We start from the raw sequence: 12,368 nt of genomic DNA, 5'->3' as shown, positions 1-12,368 counted from the left end.
CTCAGCTACTCAGGAGGCTGAGGCAGGAGAATCGCTTGACCTGGGAGGTGGAAATTGCAGTGAGCTGAAATCACGCCATTGTACTCCAGCCTGGGCAACAGAGTGAGACTCCGTCTCAAAAAAAAAAAATTAAAAAAAAAAGAAGGATGAAAACACAACACATCAAAATGTGTGTGATGGAAAGCTAAAACTTACAGGAAAATTAGAACATTTAATACTTGTATCAGTAAAAATTTAAAAATAAAAACGAGTGAGTTAAATACCCAACACAAAATAGAAAACAGACATACAAGAGAGGACAAAAGTTTAATCCTTTGAAAATTCAAAGAAAATGGACAACCCTCTGGAAAGATTGCTCAAAGAAAAAAGATTATTTATAAAAACATAAATAAGAATGAGAAAAGGACAAAAGTACAAAGTCAGAAAAAATGTAAAATATTTATAATAAGAGAAGATGATAAAAACTTTAAGCCAGTAAACATGAAAACATAGGTTAAATGGGTAAAATCCTAGAAAAAATTTAAACTAGTCAAAACTAACTAGAGAAGAAATAGAAAGTGCAATGCTCCCTGTTAATGATAGCACAGTCCCAACAAGAATATCAAATTGGTTTTTCTGCAACTGGACAAGTTGATCATAAAAATCCTTTAGAAGAAGAAAGGAGCGAAGAATTGCCAGGAAAATTCCATCCCAAAAAACAAATGAAATACTTGGGGGTTGGCTAGCCCACTATAGCGCCTCTGTAGTTAAATCTATATGGGCTGGGCATGTGGCTCATGCCTCTAATCTCAGCACTTTGGGAGGCCGAGGTAGGAGGATCACTTGAGCTCAGAAGTTCAAGACCATTCTAGGCAACATAGTGAGACCTTGTCTCTACTAAAATTAAAAAAAAATTAGCAAGGAGTGGTGGTGCATGTCTGTAGTCTCAGCTACTTGGGAAGCTGAGGTGGGAGGATTGCTTTAGCCTGGGAGATGGAGGCTGCAGGGAGCCCTGATCGTGCCGCTGCACTCCAGCCTGGGCAACAGAAAGAGACGCTGTCTCAAAACAACAACAAACAAAAAGCCCCAGTATGGTATTGATATGTGCATATATGGACACACAAAGCAAGCAGAATAGGAAATCCAGAAATAGACCCAACTGAACATAGAAATTCAATATACAGTTAAGTTGACATCTCAAATCAGTGGGAGAATTTTAATACATGGGATTAAGATACCCAGAAGGCTACAAAGAAATACAAAATTGAGTCCACTCTTCTTTTTTTTTTTTTTTTTTTGAGACGGAGTCTCGCTCTGTTGCCAGGCTGGAGTGCAGTGGTGCGATCTCGGCTCACTGCAACCTCTGCCTCGCAGGTTCAAGCTATTATCCTTCCTCAGCCTCAGGAATAACAGGGATCACAGGCACACGCCACCACGCCCAGCTAATTTTTGTATTTTTAGTAGAGATGGGGTTTCACCATGTTGGCCAGGGTGGTCTTGATCTCTTGACCTTGTGATCCGCTCGACTCGGCCTCCCAAAGTGCTGGAATTACAGATGTGAGCCACCCCACCTGGACGCATTGAGCCCATTCTTATACCATCCAACAGAATAAAGTCCTAATGGATCACATATTTAGATGTAAAATAAGGAAAACGTGGAGAAATTACTGTATAACCTACAAATAAAGAAACTTTCCTATGACTCAATTTCCAGAAACAATAAGGAAAAAGATTGATAAATACGTTTACATAAAAATATAAAATTTGGCCTGGCATGGTGGCTCTTACGTGTAATCTCAGCACTCTGAAAGGCCGAGGCGGGAGATCACCTGAGGTCAGGAGTTCAAGACCAGCCTGACCAACATGGTGAAATCCCATGTCTACTAAAAATACAAAAATTAGCCGTGTGTGGCAGTGTGCACCTGTAGTCCCAGCTACTCGGCAAGCTGAGGCAGGAAGATCGCTTGAACCCAAGAGGCGGAGGTTGCAGTGAGCCGAGATTTTGCCACCGCACTCCAGCCTAGGCGATAGAGTGAGGCTCCGTCTCAAAACAAATATGCTAAGTAAAAAAAAAAGCGAAAAAAACATTTACAAAAGTATCTATATTTTAGGTTAAGCCATTTGAAATTGCTGATATTTGACCATTTTTGACCTAACAAAATGGCAATTTCATAGGCTTCAACTTAATACCTAATATACGAAGAGCGCCTAAAAAAAAGGGGGGAATATCTCCACAGAAGAATGCACCAGAGATATGAACCCACCATTTACAAAATAAAAATACAATGACTTTTAACCATATGACAAGATGCTGAAGCACGCTGCTAAGACTCTATCCCAAAGATACATTGCAAAAATGCTCAAAAGACATATACAAAAGCAGTTTAGTACATCACTGTGTGTAATAGCAAAAGAGTGGAAACAATTCAGACGTCTCAATATCTGACACAGTGAGTCCTCCAACTCTGACCTCTTCTCTCCACGATGATCTTGGATATTCTTAGATCTTTGCATTTCCATGTACATTATAAAATCTGTTTTTCTTTTTTCTTTTTTTTTTGAGATGGAGTTTCACTCTTGTCGCCCAGGCTAGAGTGCAATGGCATGATCTTGAAATATCTGTTTTTCAACTTACCCAGACACTCAGTCTTATTGAGTTTTGTGTTGGGATCAAGTTGAACCTGTAGATCAATTTGGGAAGAATTGGCATCTTTATAAAATTGAGTATTCAAACTATAAACATTGATTTAGACCTTCTTTAATTAATCTCAGTGTTTTGTAGTTTTCTATGTAGAAATCTTTAAAAATCTTTTCTTAGATTTATTATATGTTTTTTGGTTTGTTTGTTTGTTTTTTGGTTTTTTTTTGTTTTGAGACATAGTCTCACTGTTTCGCCCAGGCTGGAGTGCAGTGGCGTGATCTCGGCTCACTGAAAACTCCGCCTCCTGGGTTCAAGTGATTCTCCTGCCTCAGCCTCCTGAGTAGCTGGGATTACAGGCGTGCACCACCACACCAGGCTGATTTTTGTATTTTTAGTAGAGACAGGGTTACCCCATGTTGGCCAGGCTGCTTTTGAACTCCTGGCCTCAGGCCATCCGTCTGCCTCGGGCTCACAAAGTGCTGGGATAACAGGTGTGAGCCCACTGGGCCCAGCCTACTCTGTTTTTTATTTTCTTTGAAACTATTATAGGCTGGGCACAGTGACTCATGCCTGTAATCCCAGCACTTTGGGAGCCCAAGGCAGGAGGATTGCTTGAGCTCAGGAGATCAGGACCAGCCTTAGCAACATGGCAAAACCCAGTCTCTACAATAAAATACAAAAATTATCCAGGCATGGTGGTGCATGCCTGTAGTCCCAGCTACTCAGGAGGCTGAGATGAGAGGATCACTGAAGCCTGGGAAGCGGAGGTTCCAGTGAGCTGAGATCACACCACTGCACTCCAGCCTGGGTGACAGAGTGAGACCGCGTCTCAAAAAAAAAAAAAAGAAAAGAAAAGAAAAGAAACTATTATAATGATATCTTATCTATAGATTTCATTTTGTATTTGTAACTGGATTTAGAAATATAATTTTTATACACTGACTTTGTATTTGGTAATCTTGGTAAATTCAGTTATTAATTCAAATATTTTATCAGTATATTTAAAAGATTTTTCTTCCCAACCAATCATGAGGTCTATGAATAATGACTGCCTTCTGTTTTTAAAGCAAAATACAGATATTAATCTTCATATATTTGTTTTTCTCCACTTATTGCATTGGCTAGGACCTACAATATTTACTGTAGGATTCTTTTATATACCCTTTATAACATTAAGGAATTATTAGGGAAGTTCCCTTGTATTACTAATTTGTGGAGGTATTCATCCTAAATGGATTTTATTGACTTTTTCTGCACATATTGAGATGATCTTTTCTTTCTTTCTTTCTTTCTTTTTTTTTTTTTTTTTTTGAGATAGAGTTTCCCTCTGTCAGCCAGACTGCAGAGCAATGGCGTGATCTTGGTTCACTGCAACCTCCACATCCTAGGCTCCTGAGCTCAAGTGACTCTCGTGCCTCAGCCTCCCAAGTAGCTGGGATTACAGACATATGCCACCATGCCCAGCTAATTTTTTTAGTATTTCGTACAGATGGGGTTTCACCATGTTGGCCAGGCGGATCTCGAACTCATGGCCTCAAGTGATCTGCCTGCTTCGGCCTCCCAAAGTGCTGGGATTACAGGCATGAGCCACTGCGTCCAGCCTCTTTTCTTGTTCTCTGGCATAATTTATATAAAATATCAGTGATCTGTTTCTAAAATGTTGGTAAAACTTGCCCATAAATCCATTTGAGCCTGATGCTTTTGTTGATGCTGGGAGATGGGTACATCTTTCATCACTACTTCAATCTCTTTTATCACTACTGAGAGGTCCACACTTTATATTTCTTCTTGAGTTTTACTAACTCATATGCTTGTAGAAAATTGTCAGTTTATCTAACTTTGAAATTTTCTGGCATATTATTTTTCATAAAATAATTTGATTTTTAGTATTTTTACATGCACCTGTGAACCTTTTGATTCTTTTTTCTTTTTTGAGACAGGGTCTTGCTCTGTCACCAAGGCTGGAGTGGAATGGTGTGATCTCGGCTCACTGCAACCTCCACCTCCGGGGTTCAAGCAATTCTCATGCCTCAGCCACTCGAGTAGCTAGGACCACAGCTGCGCGCCACCATGACTGGCTAATTTTTGTATTTTTAGTAGAGATGAGGTTTCTCAACGTTGGCTGGGCTGGTCTTGAACTCCTGACCTCAAGTGATCCACCCGCCTCAGCATCCCAAAGTGCTGGGATTACTGGGGTTACAGGTGTGAGCCACTGCGACCGGCCTTCTTTTTTTTTTTTTTTTTTGAGATGGAGTCTCACTATATCACCCAGGCTTGAGTGCAATGGCATGGTCTTGGCTCACTGCAGCCTCTGCTGCCCGGGTTCAAGCAATTCTTCTGCCTCAGCCTCCCGAGTAGCTGGCATTACAGGCACCTGCCACCGCGCCTGGCTAATTTTTGTATTTTTAGTAGAGACAGAGTTTCACCATGTTGGCCAGGCTCGTCTTGAACTCCTGACATCATGATCCACCTGCCTCAGCCTCTCAAAGTGCTGGGATTACAGGCATGAGCCACCGCTTCCGGCATCTGGCCTGATTCTTAATGTTGTTATTAATGCCTTCTCTTTTTCTCTTCATAACTTTTGAAAGACAATTATCTCTTTTATTAGAATTTCAACAATTCTTTCCTTGTAATATATGCATTTAAAACAATAAAGTTACCTAAAGTTAGCACCTTAGCTGCAAAAAGCTTTGAGATGTTTTTGTTACTCAATTTTAGACATTCAATAATTTTTAGATTTCTTCTTGTATATTTTTAAGGTTGTGGAAGTTTTTAAAATCTGCATGAAAAATAACTTCTACATTGATTACACTGTGTGCAGAGTATAAAGTGTATGTTATATCAGTTCTATGCAATTTACTAATATATTTTTGTAGTGAAAATCACAATTTCAATATTGGATGCCACCCATTTTCCTTTGACTCACACTGTTTCTTTAGCGCTAGTCAGTGGATAATGAAATGATCTCCTGGGACTGTGCAAGGTATGAAACGTTTCATGAACCCGCTGGTCATCCTTGCACAGGAGCCAGGCTAATCATCTCTGCTTCGTTCCAATTTTAGAATACAAGCTGCAAAAGCAAGTACTGAGATTCTTTATGGCCTAATAATTGGTCAGTTTTTATAAATGTTCTATATTTGTTTTATGTGCTTGGAAAGGACACACAATATGCAGTAAGTATATGGGGTGTTGGGGGGGGCTTTTTTTTTTTTTTTTTTTTGAGACAGAGTCTTGCTCTGTTGCCCAGGCTGGAGTGCAGTGGTGCCATTTCGGCTCACTGCAACCTCCACCTCCTGGGTTCAAGCAATTTTCCTGCCTCAGCCTCCCTAGTAGATGGGACTACAGGCACATGCCACCATGCCTGGCTAATTTTTTATATTTTTAGTAGAGATGGGGTTTCACCGTGTTAACCAGGATGGTCTCTGTCTCCTGATCTCGTGATCCTCCCGCCTCGGCCTCCCAAAGTGCTGGGATTACAGGCGTGAGCCAACAAGCCCGGCTTTTTTTTTTTTTTAGACAGCGCCTCTCTCTGTCACCCAGGCTGGAGTGCAATGGTATGATCTCGGCTCACTGCAACCTCCACCTCCCGGGTTCAAGCCATTCTCCTGCCTCAGCCTCCCAACTAGCTGGGATTACAAGCATGAACCACCACGGCAGGCTAATTTTTGTATTTCTAGCAGAGATGGGGTTTCGCTATGTTGGCCAGGCTGGTCTCCAACTCCTGACCTCAAGTGATCCACCTGCCTTGGCCTTCCACAGTGCTGGGATTATAGGTGTGAGCCACCACGCCCGGCCTCTACCTCTTACTTTGAATCAGGAGATCCTGGACTTAGATCCTAATTGGGCTTTAGATGTCCGACCCTGCCTGGGACTGGGGGATACTTCTAACCTGAGAGGGAACTTATTTGGCCACAAATCTGAGGTGTGTTCTCCAATTCACTTGATCACAACTGAACCTCATGTTGAGGGTGCCATCTTCCTGACTCTGTGCCTCCTTTGGGATGGAACTTGGAAGAGAAGTTCCACATACTTATTACAAGAAGTTGAAAGTCCTCAACACTTAATATAAGAAAGGTAATAAAATTCACGTGTGCTGGGAGTTGCCACTCACACAGGCCTACTTTGTACTTCTGCATCAGCCACGCATTGTTTCCCGGCACCCCCACCCTCCAGAGTCTACACCGACGTCAGCCAGTGAGCTTCCCCCATCCCCCTTCCCTGCTCAAGTCTCTCCGGTCCACACCTTCTTCATGGGGCCTGGATTTGGAGCTTGGCTAGTGGAGACTACACATTCTTTTCCAGCATACGTAGAACACTTCTAAAAATTGACTCTGTTTTTAGGCTGTAAAGAAGTCTCAGCAAATTTCACGGAATTGATATCATACATACCATATTCTCTAAACATTATGTAATTAACTCAGAAGGTTTTTTTTTTTCCTTTAACAGAGCTTTAGAAAAAAGACCACAATTATAATAATATACAAGATAAAATAGAAATACAAATAGAAATGATTCATTTGCATCTCCTTTCCTGCCATTGTTCTAAGTTTCTGGGAGGCAGGCGAGTGGAGAAGACGATGTGCTGAGGTCATATCTAGCACTTAAAATGTTTGACTCTTGGTCGGGTGCAGTGGCTCATGCCTGTAATCCCAACACTTTGGGAGGCTAACGTGGGAGGATCGCTTGAAGCCAGGAGTTTGAGATCAGCCTGGGCAACATTGTCAGACCTCATCTCTACAAAAAATACAAAAATTAGCTGGGCATGATGGCACCTGCCTGTAGTCCCAGCTACTCAGGAGGTCAAGCCAGGAGGATTGCTTGAGTCCAGGAGGTCAAGGCTGCAGTGAGTCATGATCACACCCCTGTGCTCCAGCCTGGGCAACAGAGTGAGACCCTGTCTCAAAAAAAAAAAAAAAAAAAAAAAAAAGCCTTGACTGTCTCATTTAAATCCTTAAATCATTCGCTTGGAGGATCTGTTCTTTGGCGATGCTGAGAGCTGTCCCCTCCCACGTGTGTCTCCCCACGTTTCTCCTGCCTTCTCAGCAGAGCCCTCCTCCCACGTCGCCCCATTACCGCAGCCCACGCAGGGCCGTCAGCTTTGTCAACTTTCATCTGGCTAATTTCACTGGAGGCGCCTCTTTATTTGGAATTTTTATAAACTTGTTTTGTTCATAGCTTCCGACTCACCATGTATTCCATCCTCCCCCACAGGCCAAATGGAAATGGAGCCTTTTATGAAGTTTCCCTCTTTCTAAGCTGGAAAGTTGGCAGCGACATCGTTTCGAAGTGAGTCGGAAAGTCTGGGTTGGGCTGGCAACATCACCCCTAAGATGAGGGCCGTTTACAAGTTTGTTTATAAAAAGTGGGGGAGCTGGAGCTGTGTTTTCTTGGCACTGTGCTGGAATTCTGACCACTCGAAGATGAGATCTCATCCCAGGAGTGCTTGCTAGTGCCTCCTTCAGGGACCAACCCTGTCAAGTGGGAAGGCATGAAGTTGAAGAAGTCAGCATTCCCAGAGGCAGGTCAGCTTGCTTTCATTCTGTTGTACTTGGTTTCCTTACTTTCCTCCTAACACATTACCTCTGCAGCAAATGTTCCCCAGCACTGTCCCCTTCTAGAAAGACCTTGTATGAGAACCTTATCTTTGCACAGAGTGTGGAGACTGCCTTTAGGGCAGACGGGATGGATTTGACCAACCCAGGTCACAAACCAGTGATGATGGAGAGGGGAATTCCACGAGTTAGCCAGGGCGCAGCGGGACAAAGGGAACCTGGCTCCTTACTTACAACAGCTTCTTGGAGCAAGGAATCTTGGACAAAAAAATAAAAGCACTAGATCGGTTCAAGGTTATTTGTTCAACTCTACGTCTAACTCTGTTCTGGGTCCCAGAGACACCAACATACACAAGATTCACTCCTTATGTCCCAGGAGCCCACGGTCTACCGAGGAAGGCAGAGAGGGTAAAGAAGACCTGTTCCGTGAGGCTGAATAACTGAGCTGTGGGTAGCCACCTGAAGACAGCAGAGCCAGGGCAGACCCCAAGGAGGGGAACTGAGCTGAGCCTGGCAAGATGAACCCCAGCTTGCCCTCCTCCATGGAGTGTGGTGAGGAGGCCCACAAAGGGCCTAGAAATATTCATCATGGAGCTTGGGAGAGAGGGGCCGCTCAGACTGTCATCATGGAGCTTGGGAGAGAGGGAGAGAGGGACCACTTAAACTGTGTATGTTGGTATCACCATTATAATTGCCTACACTTTACAAAAAGGCAAAACTGTACAAAACTGTTACTTTCTGAAAAGGAGACAGAATTCAGAGGTGGAGACTCCACCCAAGTACGGTCAGGCACAGCTGCTGCTGGGAAGCCTCTCCAAAATGAGTTTAAGGCCACAGGCCTTGGGTGCTGAGCAGATAGCAGAGACTGCTGGGCACCCCGGTGCTACAGGGTACAGGAAGTTTCTCCCCCCACAGCCCCTTCCACGAACACCACGAACACCCTGGCACCTGCCCTGCATGGTCCTGCTTCTGGGAACTTTCTTTTTTTTAGACGGAGTCCTACTCTTGTTGCCTAGGCTGCTAGGCTGGAGTGCAGTGGCGCTGTCTCGGCTCACTGCAACCTCTGCTTCCTGGATTCAAGCGATTCTCCTGCCTCAGCCTCCCAAGTAGCTGGGATTACAGGTGCCCGCCATCACGCCCATGTGTCTCAGTGTTGTCATTTAATGTCAATGCAAGGACTCTGATCAGCTATAATGAAATAATATATTACATGTAATAATACTGAAATAGTTATCATGGGAATATAGAAAATCACTTGTCTTCTTTATCAAAGGTTTAAAGTGCTTTTGGAATTATTTTATAAGTATTCTTTTTGCCCATTTCAGAGTCTTGTGGAGAACAAATCTACAGCAGCCCTGGGGCTCCTCAAGGAGAGCAGTGATGGGTATTTTGGGAGGGGCCTCATGGCAGCCCCACAGGCTGAGGAGCGAGGTCTCTGATTAGTGCATTTGGAGAAGCAGGGGAATTCTCAGCTGAGAGCCTCTTGCTTTTGGGGAGCTTTTTGATGAATAGTGGCCAATTATTCACACCATGATAAAAAAAATATCAGTCATGATAGATAGCAAGCTCTTCTCGTGTTCACGACTCGGAGTGAGGTAGCACTCTGATTCTCTTCCCTTTGTTACCGGAAAAGGGTCCCAATCTAGACCCCAAGAGAAGGTTCTTGCATATCGCATGAAAAAGAATTCGGAGTGAGTCCATACAGTAAAGTGAAAGCAAGTTTATTAGGAAAGTAAAGGAATAAAGAATGGCTACTCGTGGACTGCTCAGCTACTTGTACTTACTGTTACTTCTTGGTTATGTGCTAAACAAGGGGTGGGTTATTCGTGAGTTTTCCAGGAAAGAGGTGGGCATTTCCTGGGACTGAGGGTTCCTCCCCTTTTTAGACCATGTAGGGTAACTTCCTAACATTGCCATGGCATTTGTAAACTGTCATGGCGCTGGTGGGAGGGTCTCTTAGCATATGCTAATGCACAAAAATTAGTATCTAATGAGCCGTGAGGATGACTAGAAATCACTTTCGTCACCATCTTGGTTTTGGTGGGATTTGGCCGGCTTCTTTACCGCATGCTATTTTATCAGGAAGGTCTTTGTGACCTGTATCTTGTGCCAACCTCCTATCTCATCCTGTAACTAAGGATGCCTTAACCTCCTGGGAATGCAGCCTAGTAGGTCTCAGCCTTATTTTACCCAGCTCCTGTTCAAGATGGAGTTGCTCTAGTTCGAATGCCTCTGACACCTTGAATTCCTTTTTGGGTCTGAAATGGACACTGTGAGCTGGCCAAAGAGGGGAACTCGGTACCTACTTACTGACTGAGTTTCAAAGGAGAGCTCTTAAGTTCATGAGAAATGCATCCTAATCTCCCATGTTAATGAGATGCTTCCAAGAATGATTATACTCCTTGATTATTGATTAATAGATTGACGCAGCCCAGAATGAGGTCTCTAGGGGCACAGTGCGGGGCTCAGATATCTAAGGTCCCTGTAGCATCGCAGAAGTGTGTCCTGTTAATCAGGGTGGGCCAAGGGCACAAGTAATCCCCAAAGCTCAGGGGGCAAACACAAAAAGTGGCTCCCTTCAGTCCAGAGGTCAGGTGGCTCTCCTCCTGCAGCAACTCAGGAATCCAGTATGCTTCCCTGTCACAGATCTGCCATCTGGAAGTTATTTGCTAACAGCCCCTGATGAGAGAGCAAGAGTGTGAAGAGCTCACACCTGCTCCAACACGCTGAACTGATAGCAACCATCACTTCCACTCACATCCATATTGGCAAGAACTCAGTCACATGATCTCACCCTAGCAAGGGCCACTGGGAAATGGAGTCTTCCTGTGCACCCAGGAAGAAGAAATGGCTTAGTGAATGGGAAATAATCCCCAGGCCCCATGTAAGTAGAAAGCAATTGTCTTCATTGTGTTTAATTGTACTAAGGCCTATCAGGAGATTCACAAAGCTTCATAAAACCAAATTTTTTTTTTTTTTTGAGACAGGGTCGTACTCTGTCACCCAAGCTGGAGTGCAGTGGTGCAATCATGGATCACTGCAGCCTCAACCTCCCAGGCTCAGGTGATCCTCCCACCTCAGCCTCCCAGTAGCTGGGACTACTATGGGTGTGCGCCACAGTGCCTGGCTAATTTTTGTATTTTTTGTAGTGATAGGGGTCTCACTATGTTTCCCAGGCTGGCCTTGAACTCCTGGGCTCACGCAATCTACCAGCCTCAGCCTCCCAAAGTGCTGGGATTACAGGTTTGGGCCACTGCGCCTAGCCTCAACCCTCTTTGTGTAAGACAAGTAACTTTGCTCAAGATGAATCCTTAGTGGACAAAAATTTCCCTCTTGTCAGTTCTCTGCTTATATAGTTGCTTATTTCTAAGTCTGACTCAAGCAAGAGGTTTGGTCCCCCACAAGTAGAAACTAATGGGAGTGTTGTCATTGGAACATCTGCACGTGAAAATGTGTTGGTGGTGAAGGGATGAGAAACGTGTGTTGCCAAGGAGTTCCCAGCACCTGAAAGAAGCAGAAAGTGTGCAGCAATTAACTGTCCTATAAAGGTCGGAAATTGTATAAAGCAAAAAACTTAAAGTTTCAACAATTTTAATAATTATTTTAAATGCCTGAACAAGTCCCCAGAATAAAAACTTATGGTTGCCTTAAGAAACACCCTTGCAGTAGCAGCATTTGTTCCTTGGAGAGATTCAACCTGGTCCCAGAGAGTGGCCTGCTTCTCTGTGCCGTGATGCCAACCGGAGATGAAGCTATGGAGAACAAATGATAAAAACTGGTGCCGGGCGTGGTGGCTTACGCCTGCAATCCCAGCACTTTGGGAGGCCGAGGCGGGTGGATCGCCTGAAGTCAGGAGTTCAAGACCTGCCTGGCCAACATAGTGAAACCCCGTCTCTACTAAAAATACAAAAAGTAGCCGGGCGTGGTGGCAGGCACCTGTAATCCTAGCTACTTGGGAAGCTGAGGCAGGAGAATCGCTTGAACCTGGAAGGCAGAGGTTTTAGTGAACCGAGGTTGTGCCACTGTACTCCAGCCTGGACAACAAGATAGAGACTCCGTCTCAAAACAAAAACAAAGACAAAACTGGGTTGGCATGATAAACAGAGCCCACACAGGCGTTCAAGAGGAGCCTGAGTGTAAGATGAATATATTTTTTTTAAATGATTCAGGAGGAAGAGTGTGAGAATAGTATCTTT

General features: G+C 43.9%; 1 non-coding gene across 1 annotated transcript; it reads right to left on the bottom strand.

Annotated features, from left to right (window-relative positions):
• Positions 1-5,599: 5,599 nt before the first annotated feature.
• On the bottom strand, positions 5,600-5,702 carry LOC129023335 (U6 spliceosomal RNA). The gene has a single exon (XR_008496770.1). It is a non-coding gene; the product is annotated as a U6 spliceosomal RNA (small nuclear RNA).
• Between the last annotated feature and the right edge of the window lie 6,666 nt (positions 5,703-12,368).

This window comes from Pongo pygmaeus, chromosome 1, assembly GCF_028885625.2.
Source record: "Pongo pygmaeus isolate AG05252 chromosome 1, NHGRI_mPonPyg2-v2.0_pri, whole genome shotgun sequence".
NCBI classification, from domain to species: Eukaryota; Metazoa; Chordata; class Mammalia; order Primates; family Hominidae; genus Pongo; species Pongo pygmaeus.
Note: the sequence above shows the minus strand (reverse complement) of the source record. Positions and strands in the feature narration are given on the sequence as shown.